Source organism: Adiantum capillus-veneris, chromosome 20 (genome assembly GCF_014529385.1).
Source record: "Adiantum capillus-veneris isolate H3 chromosome 20, ASM1452938v2, whole genome shotgun sequence".
Taxonomy (NCBI): domain Eukaryota; kingdom Viridiplantae; phylum Streptophyta; class Polypodiopsida; order Polypodiales; family Pteridaceae; genus Adiantum; species Adiantum capillus-veneris.
The window spans coordinates 104,624,578-104,640,179 of record NC_140950.1 but is presented as its reverse complement, the minus strand read 5'-3'; the positions used below and the strand labels follow the sequence as shown (position 1 = coordinate 104,640,179).

The 15,602-nt window shown below is 41.8% G+C and overlaps 1 pseudogene; it reads right to left on the bottom strand.

Annotated features, from left to right (window-relative positions):
- Nucleotides 1-836: 836 nt before the first annotated feature.
- LOC147433019 (glycylpeptide N-tetradecanoyltransferase 1-like) lies at nucleotides 837-14,468 on the bottom strand (annotated as a pseudogene).
- Between the last annotated feature and the right edge of the window lie 1,134 nt (nucleotides 14,469-15,602).

The following is a 15,602-nucleotide window of genomic DNA, read 5'->3' as shown; positions in this document are numbered from 1 at the left end:
TTGAAGAGAGTTGCGAGTAAACAATACCATTCAGATATCAAGTACCAAACTAAGATTTTAACCTCAAAAATGATTCTCGGTGGGTGCATCCTATAAGCATGTAGGTGTATCATGTGCGATCGACATGAGCTCCGAATGTACAATGATCAGAGGGGTGTTTTAGTTCAAATTTTCAAAGAAGCTATGTGTATATGAAGAAAGAGGGGTAGTTTTATCCACTCCAAAAAATGTATAAAGGGGGTTGTTTATTAAGCTCTTGTCCAGAGTTCCCCAAGAACATTTTTCCAAACAAATAAAAAAATTGGGCTTTTGAAATTTATGGTTTTATCTCCAAAATTTTGCAAGTTTTTCTAAAACTATAACTAAACAAGGAAAAATTTTACAATGTTTTCAAATTTTATTTTACAAGTAAACACCAAAACCTAGCAGGTGCATTGTAACCGTTTAGAGGTTTTCTGTGGACACTGCGAGTCTTGTTACACGTGATATAGAGGACTTTGTCACATGCACCTTCCAAGGAATGAATAAAGCAATCAATCTCCTTGAGAGCTTTTCCACAAAAATAAAATTAAGGTTTCTAAAGCCAAGACTTTTATATATGTTTTAAAACTTTCATCAAGGTTGAGAGCTTTTTCACAAAAGTAAAATTTAGGTTTCTAAAGCCAAGACTTTTATATATGTTTTAAAACTTTCATTAAGGGCCGGGGACCGCCGGCCCGGTGGGGGGCTAGTGGTCCGTGCCCCCAAGCGTACCTAGCTACGTATGTGGTGCCTCTCGAGCAGAAGCTCATGATGTTATGCATTGTATGAAAAACACCGAAAAAGACTCCGTTTTCCTACATGAGAAAATCTCTAAGTCTTCTTGTGAAAGCTATATACCTTTGATTACCCAAAACAGTGGATGGCAACATGTAAAAGCTGCACACATCTGTAATACTATGGGATTCAACATCTTCAATGACATAAGCATTTACCACATTATTCAGTGGCACTAGCCAATGCTCCACATCAGCTTCAAAGAGCTCTCACACAACCACAAACTGTTGAAGATATTGTTGCAAAACTCGTGCCACTACTGATTTATCTCTCCTCTCCATAGCTCTAAAGCCAGGGGTAAGCGTTTTCTACAGCAATTGGTAATGTTTGTTTGTCTGCCCCTTGTCATTCCCAAGCCAAAAAGCTGAGAACAACCCACTTTGATAAGCTTTTTTGAGTTCAAAGGCCTATGCCAGTATTGGCAGGTAACAAGAGGAGTTGGCAATACAATCCCTACTCTATATATTGCTTGCCATATATTCTCAAGATGAACTTTGCTTGTTAGTTCTCTAATTAGTAGTGGAGCAAGCTGCTTTGACCACGTCTTCTTGTGAATACATAGAAATTAACCTGCTTTGACCACATCTTCTTGTGAATACATAGAAAATTAACCTCTATCGTTCGTGCGCACAGATTGTGTAGCTGCATGTTAACTGGAATGCCTATGATAAGGGCAACATGCCTTTTAGTGGCCTCCACCTTTACCCCTATATTCCAAGAGGAGAAGTAGCCTGGGGTCAAAGAGCACATTGTAGGAAATCCTTGAAGTAATTATACCTAAAGATGCTTTCAAAATCCTCCACATAATGGTTTCTTAAGAGGAGTTAGGTTTTCGAGCGAGCTCAACGGAGCGAGCTTTGGTGTGAGTTTTTTTTTCTTTGGAGGGCCGCCCTCTCTACCTCCCTTCCTCCTCTTGCACCCCATGTGATTCCCCCTCTTCCCTTGCTCCTCCTCCTCCAACATCCTCCCTCTCCTCCACCTCATCTCTCCATCTACTCCTCTAACTGCTCTCCCTTCCTCCATATCCTCCTCTAGAAACCACCCTCCCTTCCTCAAGGTCCTCCTCTTCTCCCACTCCTTTCTTCCTCTCTCTTTCCCTGTCACTCTCTATAATAGCTATTCCTCTCTCTCTCTCTCTCTCTCTCTCTCTCTCTCTCTCTCTCTCTCTCTCTCTCCTCCAAACCCTCTCTCTCTCACTCTCTTTGTCTCTCCTATCTCTCTCTTCCGCCTTCTCTCTCTCTCTCTCTCTCTCTTCTCTCTCTCTCTCTCTCTCTCTCTCTCTCGCCTTCCCTCCTATCCCTAAGTGAGCTGCACCCCTCCCCCCCCCCCCCCCCCCCCCTCTCTCTCTCTCTCTCTCTCTCTCTCTCTCTCTCTCTCTCTCTCTCTCTCTCTCTCTCTCTCTCTCTCTCTCTCTCTCTTTGTGGTGTGTGTCCACCCTCGCCATCATGCAGTATCACTTGTACCTCTTTTTTTTTATGAAAGAGGGAGAGAGAGCGATAGCGAGAGGGGGAGAGGGCCCGATCAAGAGGGAAAGAGATATAAGAGAGAGAGAGAGAGAGAGAGAGAGAGAGAGAGAGAGAGAGAGAGAGAGAGAGAGAGAGAGAGAGAGAGAGAGATTTTATTATCATCCTCGGAGGTCAAATATGACCTATGGGACCAAAGTTACATGTGATGTAGTATGTGTATGGCTGATGAGTGACTCTCGATGCTCCAAAATTGTAGTGATGAGAGTCGCAATGGAGAGCCCACACTTTGGCTGGGAGAGGAAAGTGTGTAGGTCTAAGTTATGGCTGAAAATGTGAGAGAAGCAAGTTCGGATGTGATCAAAAGCTGAGCACTCTAGTAGTGTGTGGTACTCAGACTCTCGAAATTGCAGTGAGCATAATGTGCACAATCGATTTGACTCTTCTCCATTGCCCCAACGCCTTATCTCGCATCGAAGGAAATGGGAGCTAAGCCGAATTGCTGCGATAGTGCGTATCGCGGACAAGGGAATAGGCTCAAGCATGTAAGTGTGAGTAGGGTTTCCTCTCTCAGCGAAGAATATGGTTTTGTAGTTGGGGGCAATATAGGTGGTGTAATGTATGAAGCGTGACCCACCGGATTTCTCCCAAGCCGTAATACATTGGCGTTGTAGAAAAGCTTCATTCACTTGAGAGTCAATTAAAGCATCATGTAGCAAGTGTAATGCATCCCATCTCCCAAACCACTTCTTTATGTCTTGCATCCATCCCGTGCTCAAGATCTTGCTTTTATGCGTCTTTTGAACTTTTTTGCTTGCTTCCCATGCAATTGTAGGAAGTCGATGTGAGGGGTTTTGACGCATCTTTATCATGTCTCCACACCACCCTTTCCATGCATAACCTCAATTGGAAGAGATCCCGACTCAAGAAGTAGGAGCATATATGGTGTTTGTGTCTTAACTTGGAGAAAGTTTGTAAGAAAAGGCTTTTGGACATTCTCAAACTCTTTCCAAGTAGACTTTGAGATGCTCCCGCCCCACACTTCAACTCCATAAAGAAGAACCAGTGTCACCAATGCATCAAAAAGATACTTCTTGAGAACCCAACACTTGATGTTTCCCGCATTACACATGTTCTCAAATGCATAATATGCTCTCTTTCCCGCTTCCAAACGATGCATAGCGCATTCATGCCACTTGTGATTGGATGGAACCTCAAGGCCAAGGTACTTAAAGCTCTCAACAACTTCAAGTGTCTCGTTGTTGTACACAATGCATGGCTTCTCCTTATGGTTGGTTTTCACAAGCATAACCTTTGTTTTGGATTCATTTACAATCAGCCCACTATGCAAGCAAAAGTTCTCAAGGACAACCATAAGCTTTTGTGCATCTTCTAAAGTGTGTGTTAGGAGCACTACATCATCCGCATACAACAAAAGCATGATTACCGCATTGCAAATAGTGACCTCTTCAATGCCTTCTTCTTGCATAAAGTCAAGTATCATTTGTTCCAATTGATCGATGCATAGACCAAAGAGAGTTGGTGACAATGGACATCCTTGTTTAACCCCAATAGTGCTTACAATTTTTTTTGAAATTTCTCTTCCGATGCGCAATTGACAAATCACCTTCTCATAGATTCGAGAAACCGCAAGCATAAACTCACTTGGCACTTGGAGTTCTTCCATCCTTCTCCACAAATTGTTACGTGGAATCATATCAAAGGCTTTCTTAAAGTCCACAAAACAACAATACAATCGCTTGCCTTTCAACCGACTTTCCTCCATGAGAACACGAAGAGTGACAAGATGATCAATGGTGCTATGGCATCGACGAAAACCCGCTTGTCCCTTTGCACGCTTGTCATTCTCTTCAGCCCAATCACTCAATTTCATCTCCATTATGCACCCAAACAACTTTGCCATAAGAGACCCAATCATTATAGTCCGGTAGTTGCTTACATTCTTTACATCCCCTCCTTTATGCAAAGGCTTAACCCAATTAGTACTCCAATCATAAGGCATACCATGTTGAATTGCAAGGTTAAACATATCACAAATCCACTCATGGGTAAAATCTCCCGTCCATTTGATCATCTCCGGCTTGATACCTTGAAGATCTCCCGCTTTGCGAGTGGCCAACTTTTCAAGCCCACCGCATACATCCTCAATAGTAAAAAAAGACGGCATACATGGGAGTGAACCATAAAATGGCATTTTTTCAGTATTTGCTTGCTCATATAATTGCCTACAATGTGTGTACATATCCACTAAACTCAAGTTACCAAAATTCTCAACCTGCTTGCCTCTCAAGTTTCTCCAAAATCTTCCACATGCATGTGCCTTTTCTTGGACTTGAAATTCTTGTTGCTTTACTTCCCATCTTCTTCTCTTGTTTTGAATCAATGCCTTGTATGTATGCAAATGACTCTGATAGTTGTCTTTGTCCATAGTTGCATCAAGCTTTATCAAGGACTTTCGAGCATCTTGACATTCTTTATCAAACCACCTTTTGCGTGATCTATCTTTGTTGATACCATGGAGATGCTTTATGGCAAAGCATTCTTCCGCACAAGAACAAATAGCTTTCTTGAAAGCTTCCCATTTAGTTTCCAATGGTGCATCACATTGAAGCTTTGTCATCCATAATTTTTGCTCAACCATTTCAATGTACATTGTTGCCCGTTTGAAATCCATACATAGTGATAACTTCTCTTTCCTTTGGTTGAGATTATCATGCTTAGTTGCTTCTCCACATGAAAGGTCAATACATAAGGTGCGATGGTCGGATTCCGGGGTCCATTGACCAAACATAAAACTCTTTATGCGATACATGATGGCTTCAGAGAGTAGCATATAGTCAATCACACTATCCCCATTATGTCTCCTACATGTAAATCCATTGGTTCCACTCCACAAAGATACACCATTGGAATTGAGCATACCTGTGCTATTACACATGTGTAAAAATAACTTTCCATAGTGATCCGGCTCTTCCTCATCCATTGAAGTACGATCATAAAAGTGAACTTCCTTCAACTCCCTTGAAATGTATGGCATATCAAATAGTTGAGTATCATGTTGCAATGTTTTTGTGCGAGCATTCATATCCCCAAATACAATAACATCACCTTCACCTTTGAAATAAGCAATGTCCTCTTCCAAATCAGAAAATGGTTGATCTCTATCCATGCAAGCATAAAAGGCAGAATCATGATGAGGAATGTAGCAACCGGCTACAAAAATGGGTGCTCTTTTTGGTGTCATAATTTTCAGCCATACATAACATTTGTACTTGTCATCTTTCACAATTGATACAAAATCTTCCAATCCTTTCTTAACCATACATGCTAACCCTCCTTGTCCTCTTCGTTGCTTGAGATTCTTTGACCACATCAATGAATGTACATTGTAATCCTCCAAGCCGTTAATCCTTTGTGTATCATGCTCCCAAGTTTCAACAAGAAGTACAACATCGGCTTTGCTTGTTAGTTCATCAATGCCAACCCCCGCCCTCCATGGGTATCCATTACAATTCCAAAAGCATATTTTCAATTGTAACTCGGTCTCATAGGTCATGCATCCCTATTTGCTTGAGAGACTTGCCTCCTCCTTGGGCACATTTTCTTCATGAGAGATCTCCTTGTTTTTATTATTCTTTTCCTCATATGCCTTGCGACGCATATTTTGTTGCTTAATAGTGCGATCTTCACATACAAAACATTTTGTATCCCTTAAATAGATCCAACTATTATCAAGGATAATCTTTCGCTTGGTCTCATCCGGCATGGTACATATAATTGGCCGTTCTCCCGAGCGAGGAGCTCCTTGCTTCCCCACTCTATGTGCTCCATAGACCATAACTCCGGACATGCCAAAGTGGGTTTTGAAGAAATCTTCAATAACAATGGCAAGAGAAGGAGGTGTCTCTAACTTCTCTTCGGGAATTCCACGAATAACAATGTTCTTGGAACGTCGCTCCCGTTCCTTCAACTCCTCCACATCCACATTCTCAACATTCTTTGTTTGAACCATAGCTTGCATGAGTGAGGAATTAGAAACCACATTGCTACCACATACATCAGCCCAAGATTTGTTTGTGCATACATTTTTCATGTCGCATACATCCCGGCTCATAGTGTCAAATTTCTCCTCTTTCAATACATGGTCATGCTCTACTTTGCTCATCCGCTCCTTCAAAGCATTCAAGTCCACAAGAGAGCGTTTACATTCCTTGACTTCCTCTTCAAGTTGCATCAAACGTGTTGTTTGCATCTCAAGTGTCCTCTTGAGATTCTCATTCTCAACCACAAGTACCCTTAGTGTGCCATTCTCCATTGCAAGTGCTCGTAAGTCTTCGCCTTGTTTGTTTACGGTCTCTTGCAATGATACCAAGTACGCCATGATCATGGTTTCCGATGTCGTTGGTTGGGTGGTTGTGTTGCTATCTCCACACTTAGGAGATTTTGGATCATTTTCCACAATGGTTGTGGACCTTGTTGAAGAAGAAGAACCCTTGCGAGTTCCGGAAGACATTGTATGTAAAATAGGAGATGAGAATCAATTTTGTTGAACCTGTTCACTTCGGAAATGCTGCTACAGAAACACCTTCCATAACTCTGAAAATTTTTGTCTTTACATCAATGCGTAGAGGACTTTGTGCTCTTCGATTGACGCTATAGATCACCCAAATCGGAGTTCGGATGAAGAAGTTATGATCAAAAGAGTGGACTGCTGTCTACTAGGTCAAAAAACGGCTGCGTTTTTTGAGAGAGAGAGAGAGAGAGAGAGAGAGAGAGAGAGAGAGAGAGAGAGAGAGAGAAGAGAGAGAGAGAGACCTCTGCGTGCGTGTGTTGGCGCTCTTCGGATTCCAATTTTCAATATGGTCGATGTGCTTCCTAAGCACGCTATGTTATAGAGAGAGAGAGAGAGAGAGAGAGAGAGAGAGAGAGAGAGAGAGAGAGAGAGAGAGAGAGAGAGAGAGAGAGAGAGAGATAGATAGATAGATAGATAGATTTTATTATCGTCCTCGGAGGTCAAATATGACCTATGGGACCAAAGTTACATGTGATGTAGTATGTGTATGGCTGATGAGTGACTCTCGATGCTCCAAAATTGTAGTGATGAGAGTCGCAATGGAGAGCCTACACTTTGGCTGGGAGAGGAAAGTGTGTACGTCTAAGTTATGGCTGAAAATGTGAGAGAAGCAAGTTCGGATGTGATCAAAAGCTGATCACTCTAGTAGTGTGTGGTACTCAGACTCTCGAACTTGCAGTGAGCATAATGTGCACAATCGATTTGACTCTTCTCCATTGCCCCAACGCCCTATCTCGCATCGAAGGAAATGGGAGCTAAGCCGAATTGCTGCGATAGTGCGTATCGCGGACAAGGGAATAGGCTCAAGCATGTAAGTGTGAGTACGGTTTCCTCTCTCAGCGAAGAACATGGTTTTGTAGTTGGGGGCAATATAGGTGGTGTAATGTATGAAGCGTGACCCACCGGATTTCTCCCAAGCCGTAATACATTGGCGTTGTAGAAAAGCTTCATTCACTTGAGAGTCAATTGAAGCATCATGTAGCAAGTGTAATGCATCCCATCTCTCAAACCACTTCTTTATGTCTTGCATCCATCCCGTGCTCAAGATCTTGCTTTTATGCGTCTTTTGAACTTTTTTGCTTGCTTCCCATGCAATTGTAGGAAGTCGATGTGAGGGGTTTTGACGCATCTTTATCATGTACTCCACAACCCTTTCCATGCCCATAACATCAATTGGAAGAGATCCTGACTCAAGAAGTAGGAGCATATATGGTGTTTGTGTCTTAACTTGGAGAAAGTTTGTAAGAAAAGGCTTTTGGACATTCTCAAACTCTTTCCAAGTAGACTTTGAGATGCTCCCGCCCCACACTTCAACTCCATAAAGAAGAACCGGTGTCACCAATGCATCAAAAAGATACTTCTTAAGAACCCAACACTTGATGTTTCCCGCATTACACATGTTCTCAAATGCATAATATGCTCTCTTTCCCGCTTCCAAACGACGCATAGCACATTCATGCCACTTGTGATTGGATGGAACCTCAAGGCCAAGGTACTTAAAGCTCTCAACAACTTCAAGTGTCTCGTTGTTGTACACAATGCATGGCTTCTCCTTATGGTTGGTTTTCACAAGCATAACCTTTGTTTTGGATTCATTTACAATCAGCCCACTATGCAAGCAAAAGTTCTCAAGGACAACCATAAGCTTTTGTGCATCTTCTAAAGTGTGTGCTAGAAGCACTACATCATCCGCATACAACAAAAGCATGATTACCGCATTGCAAATAGTGAACTCTTCAATGCCTTCTTCTTGCATAAAGTCAAGTACCATTTGTTCCAATTGATCGATGCATAGACCAAAGAGAGTTGGTGACAATGGACATCCTTGTTTAACCCCAATAGTGCTTACAAAAATTTCTGAAATTTCTCTTCCCATGCCTAATTGACAAATCACCTTCTCATAGATTCGAGAAACCGCAAGCATAAACTCACTTGGCACTTGGAGTTCTTCCATACTTCTCCACAAATTGTTACATGGAATCATATCAAAGGCTTTCTTAAAGTCCACAAAACAACAATACAATCGCTTGCCTTTCAACCGACTTTCCTCCATGAGAACACGAAGAGTGACAAGATGATCAATGGTGCTATGGCATCGACGAAAACCCGCTTGTCCCTTTGCACGCTTGTCATTCTCTTCAGCCCAATCACTCAATTTCATCTCCATTATGCACCCAAACAACTTTGCCATAAGAGACCCAATCATTATAGTCCGGTAGTTGCTTACATTCTTTACATCCCCTCCTTTATGCAAAGGCTTAACCCAATTAGTACTCCAATCATAAGGCATACCATGTTGAAGTGCAAGGTTGAACATATCACACATCCACTCATGGGTAAAATCTCCCGTCCATTTGATCATCTCCGGCTTGATACCTTGAAGATCTCCCGCTTTGCGAGTGGCCAACTTTTCAAGCCCACTGCATACATCCTCAATAGTAAAAAAAGACGGCATACATGGGAGTGAACCATAAAATGGCATTTTTTCAATATTTTCTTGCTCATATAATTGCCTACAATGTGTGTACATATCCACTAGACTCAAGTTACCAAAATTCTCAACCCGCTTGCCTCTCAAGTTTCTCCAAAATCTTCCACATGCATGTGCCTTTTCTTGGACTTGAAATTCTTGTTGCTTTACTTCCCATCTTCTTCTCTTGTTTTGAATCAATGCCTTGTATGTATGCAAATGACTTTGATAGTTGTCTTTGTCCATAGTTGCATCAAGCTTTATCAAGGACTTTCGAGCATCTTGACATTCTTTATCAAACCACCTTTTGCGTGATCTATCTTTGTTGATACCATGGAGATGCTTTATGGCAAAGCATTCTTCCGCACAAGAACAAATAGCTTTCTTGAAAGCTTCCCATTTAGTTTCCATTGGTGCATCACATTGAAGCTTTGTCATCCATAATTTTTGCTCAACCATTTCAATGTACATTGGTGCCCGTTTGAAATCCATACATAGTGATAACTTCTCTTTCCTTTGGCTGAGATTATCATGCTTAGTTGCTTCTCCACATGAAAGGTCAATACATAAGGTGCGATGGTCGGACTCCGGGGTCCATTGACCAAACATAAAACTCTTTATGCGATACATGATGGCTTCAGAGAGTAGCATATAGTCAATCACACTATCCCCATTATGTCTTCTACATGTAAATCCATTGGTTCCACTCCACAAAGATACACCATTGGCAATGAGCATACCGGTGCTATTACACATGTGTAAAAGTAACTTTCCATAGTGATCCGGCTCTTTCTCATCCATTGAAGTACGATCATACAAGTGAACTTCCTCCAACTCCCTTGAAATGTATGGCATATCAAATAATTGAGTATCATGTTGCAATGTTTTTGTACGAGCATTCATATCCCCAAATACAATAACATCACCTTCACCTTTGAAATAAGCAATGTCCTCTTCCAAATCAGAAAATGGTTGATCTCTATCCATGCAAGCATAAAAGGGAGAATCATGATGAGGAATGTAGCAACCGGCTACAAAAATGGGTGCTCTTTTTGGTGTCATAATTTTCAGCCATACATAACGTTTGTACTTGTCATCTTTAACAATTGATACAAAATCTTCCAATCCTTTCTTAACCATACATGCTAACCCTCCTTGTCCTCTTCGTTGCTTGAGATTCTTTGACCACATCAATGAATGTACATTGTAATCCTCCAAGCCGTTAATCCTTTGTGTATCATGCTCCCAAGTTTCAACAAGAAGTACAACATCGGCTTTGCTTGTTAGTTCATCAATGACAACCCCCGCATTCCATGGGTATCCATTACAATTCCAAAAGCATATTTTCAATTGTAACTCGGTCTCATAGGTCACGCATCCCTATTTGCTTGAGAGACTTGCCTCCTCCTTGGGCACATTTTCTTCATGAGAGATCTCCTTGTTTTTATTATTCTTTTCCTCATATGCCTTGCGACGCATATTTTGTTGCTTAATAGTGCGATCTTCACATACAAAACATTTTGTATCCCTCAAATAGATCCAACTATGATCAAGGATAATCTTTCGCTTGGTCTCATCCGGCATGGTGCATACAATTGGCCGTTCTCCCGAGCGAGGAGCTCCTTGCTTCCCCACTCTATGTGCTCCATAGACCATAACTCCGGACATGCCAAAGTGGGTTTTGAAGAAATCTTCAATAACAATGGCAAGAGAAGGAGGTGTCTCTAACTTCTCTTCGGGAATTCCATGAATAACAATGTTCTTGGAACGTCGCTCCCGTTCCTTCAACTTCTCCACATCCACATTCTCAACATTCTTTGTTTGAATCATAGCTTGCATGAGTGAGGAATTAGAAACCACATTGCTACCACATACATCAGCCCAAGACTTGTTTGTGCATACATTTTTCATGTCGCATACATCCCGGCTCATAGTGTCAAATTTCTCCTCTTTCAATACATGGTCATGCTCTACTTTGCTCATCCGCTCCTTCAAAGCATTCAAGTCCACAAGAGAGCGTTTACATTCCTTGACTTCCTCTTCAAGTTGCATCAAACGTGTTGTTTGCATCTCAAGTGTCCTCTTGAGATTCTCATTCTCAACCACAAGTACCCTTAGTGTGCCATTCTCCATTGCAAGTGCTCGTAAGTCTTCGCCTTGTTTGTTTACGGTCTCTTGCAACGATACCAAGTACACCATGATCATGGTTTCCGATGTCGTTGGTTGGGTGGTTGTGTTGCTATCTCCACACTTAGGAGATTTTGGATCATTTTCCACAATGGTTGTGGACCTTGTTAAAGAAGAAGAACCCTTGCGAGTGCCGGAAGACATTGTATGTAAAATAGGAGATGAGAATCAATTTTGTTGAACCTGTTCACTTCGGAAATGCTGCTACAGAAACGCCTTCCATAACTCTGAAAATTTCTGTCTTTACATCAATGCGTAGAGGACTTCGTGCTCTTCGATTGAGGCTATAGATCACCCAAATCGGAGTTCGGATGAAGAAGTTATGATCAAAAGAGTGGACTGCTGTCTACTAGGTCAAAAAACGGCTGCACTGAGAGAGAGAGAGAGAGAGAGAGAGAGAGAGAGAGAGAGAGAGAGAGAGAGGTAGGGGTGGGGAGGAAAACAAAAAGAGGAAGGGGGAAGAAGGGGAAGGAGAGGGATGAGAGAGAGAGAGAGAAGGGGGGGGGGGGGGGGGGGGCAGAGAGAGAGAGAGAGAGAGAGAGAGAGAGAGAGAGAGAGAGAGAGAGAGAGAAGAAGAAGAAGAAGAAGAGATTTTTAACATCGTGGGAAACTATCCCAAGGGACCTCAAAGATCTATCCGACGAGAGTTGAACTCAAGAATTGTTATATGAGAGAGAGAGAGAGAGAGAGAGAGAGAGAGAGAGGAGAGAGAGAGAGAGAGAGAGAGAGAGAGAGAGGGGGGGGGGGGGGGGGGGGCGGGGGGGGAGGGGGGTGAGAGGGAGAGAGTGGAGTTTATTGTTCCTAAAAAAAGAGGAAAAGAGAGGGAGTGAAAGAGGCTTAAACCAACAAAAAAATCGTCCGAAAAGCACTAGTGATATTTTTGGGAGGAATTTTTTTAAATTTTGGTTAAAGCTTTGCACTCTCCTACCCTCTTTTTAAAAAAAAAACTCTCCACTCTCTCCCTCTCACAATTTTTGTCCCCCCCCAACCCCCCGGCGCCGGTCTTCCTCCTCCTCCTCCTCCTCCTCCTCCTCTCTCTCTCTCTCTCTCTCTCTCTCTCTCTCTCTCTCATTTTATTTTGTAACTAGACATTGTATTAAGTCCACCAAGATTGCATCAATTGGATCTCATAAGTCATTTTGGCATTTGAAAACGCTTAATATAACATTTTATTCCAGTTTTTTTAATATAGTGCTGCATTAAATTTCGTAATTGACTCGAGGGACGGTGTGGTGGGGGGCAGAGACAGAGAGAGAGAAAGGGAATAGGGATGAAGAGAGCGGTGGCAAGGAAAGAGAGAGAGAGAGAGAGAGAGAGAGAGAGAGAGAGAGAGAGGAAACAAGTTGGAGGGATCATGAGACGGGGAGGGGCGAGGGGGTTTGCTAATGCCTTGGATTTTTTAGAGAGACAGAGACAAGAAGAAGACAATTTTAACGTCGTAGGAAACTATTTAGAGAGAGAGAGAGAGAGAGAGAGAGAGAGAGAGAGAGAGAGAGAGAGAGAGAGAGAGAGAGAGAGAGAGTATGGGGGAGAGAGCAAGATAGATAGTGAAAGATATATAGAGAGGGAGAGTCAACAAGATAGAGAGATAGTGTGTGTGAGAGAGAGGAGGTCCTTGGCTACTCCACTAGAGGGAGGGGCGACAATGGGCGACGGTTTTAGGAGTAGGGGCAACACATGGTGGTAGTAAGCTAGCACCACTAACCACCAGTGGGGGGCTAGGATGGTGGTGCTGATGGGTGCTAAGGGGCAGCAATGGAAGGTCGTGGTGGGATGGAAAAAAAAAGCTCGCTCCATAACCGTCCCTGCTTAACAGGTTGTATATTTCATTCATGGTGTGTGTCAGTGTTCCCAAAGAACATTTTTCCAAACAAATAGAAAAAATTGGGCTTTTGAAATTTACGGGTTTTTCTTCAAGTTTTGCACGTTTTCCTAAAACTAAACTAGGGAGAATTTTACAGTTCTTCCAAACTGTAAATTTTCATTTTACAGGTAGAAACCAAAACCTAGTAGGCGGATTGTAACTGTTAACATGTTTTCTGTGGACACTGGTGTATGTGCAATTGAAATCACATATGCACCACTTGTAGTGCTTTGGAAGCTTGCGGCGATCAATCCGAACCTCTATGACACTTTGCAAAGGGGCAATTGGGCCTTCGTCCTCCATATTTTTCCCTCTATCATGATATTGTTCAACATGTTGTCTCCCAAAAATCATGCTTTTTGTCTAGTGGAAGCATCCTATGCGATAATTAAGTATGGTGGAGAGTTGGCACTGTGGTCTTTCCAAATATTATAAGAAACGAAAGCTGTGCCTTTCCCTGTAGCATTTATGTGTTGCACCAAGCAAACACATAGGCATGGAAAATTGGATGTAGATAACGGGCCTTGCAATGTTGTTGAGCTGGAGTCGTGCTTGTGCAATCAAAATGTCCACTATTGTGAATATATGTCCTCTCCACTGCCTTGCTAGGGGGCTATTCCAAGTTTGCGATGTGGGAATTATAATTGTCTAATATTAATAACACGTGTTAATAACATAACTTATGTTGTGATCACATATATAATCACACAACTTTTGCAATGACTGGCTTAAACTTGATTTGCCTGTAAACTTGCGATGAACGGTCTCGTTGGGTAATCTTGATACCCGATGGGCCTGTCGGGCAAACCTAAAGCCCGATGGGCTATGTTATCACTATATAGAGCGGATGATTAGGTGCATTTTTAGCTTTTTGAGAAAGATTTGGAGTGTTTAGAACTCGTGATTGACTAGGAGGGTCCTTTTGGGAAGAAGGTCCTTATTTTAGGGACGATGTCCTTTCCTCATAGGCTTGCTTAAGGCTACTGAGCGACTAGTCTTTAGCTCTTTGAATTATGGGCCGAATGTGGTTTGTAGCTAATACCTGTGGAGATTTAGGAACAAAGTTGGAGGCATTTGAGCTTGTTTGTATTGAGCAACACAGGTAATTTACATGTTTCTTGCTCCCTCATGCTGCTTTATAAACGATTTGATGGAGCCAAGGGCCCTGCTTAGGGGCTAGTATTCGTTCTTGATATTTGATATGTTCCATGTTAAGCAAGGGTCTATTGTTTTATACTAGAGTATAAGGCAGACAAATATCCTTGGTTTAATTGGTATAAAGTATCCTTCATTGGGTACAAAAGGCATCCTTCATTGGGTGTGCAATGTGTATTATATGTATCCTATCAATATCATGAATCTTAATTTGAAAACACACATTTATATTGTCTAAAGAGTAATTCTTAGCAATATAGAGCTTTCTAGATGTACCATAGTCAGCGACGAGGCTGATCCAATGTACAAAGAAAACCACCTATTAATTTAATGATCGTTTCACCTAGAGACAAAACATTTGTTTGTGCTGTGGGTTCACATGGTTAAATTAAGGATGGGGTTTATATTGATGATGTAATTGCCTCTATGATAGAGGAAGTGGATGCTAAACATGTAGTCCAAATTGTGATGGACAATGCAAAGAATTACAAGAATGCAGAAAAAATCTTGAAGCAATGGTACCCGCATGTTTTTCCTTCTAGGTGCAATACACATGGTTTGAATCTTCTATTAAAATATTTATATGGATGCAATGGTGGATCAAAGGGCGCCCAATCTTGATTAGAGAGCACCCAATCTCAAAAAAGTATGGATGCAATGGTGGACTATCCAAAGAAGTTTGGAGTGTCCTGAAAAATTAGAGCAATCAATGGTGGAAAAGCATTGGTGTGTTCCATTCTCTCATCGACAAAGAAAAGTCTTCTCGAATTACTTTCATGTTGGATGGATTGGAGCGCATACACCATTACATAGTGCTGCTTACATGCTAGATCCCAAATATTGGAATATGCACTTGATGTCCAATGTTGAAGTGGTTCATGATTTTTACACAATGGTAAACACTTTCTATGCCAATGTTAATGATCGTGTAAGATGCATTAAAAAAATCTCTTTCTTTTGATTGAAAGAAGGTCTATTTTCAAACTCTTTTGTTCAACAAATGGAAAAAGAGTAGCTTGCATGGAAATGGTGGAGAACACTATGCTTTGTTGT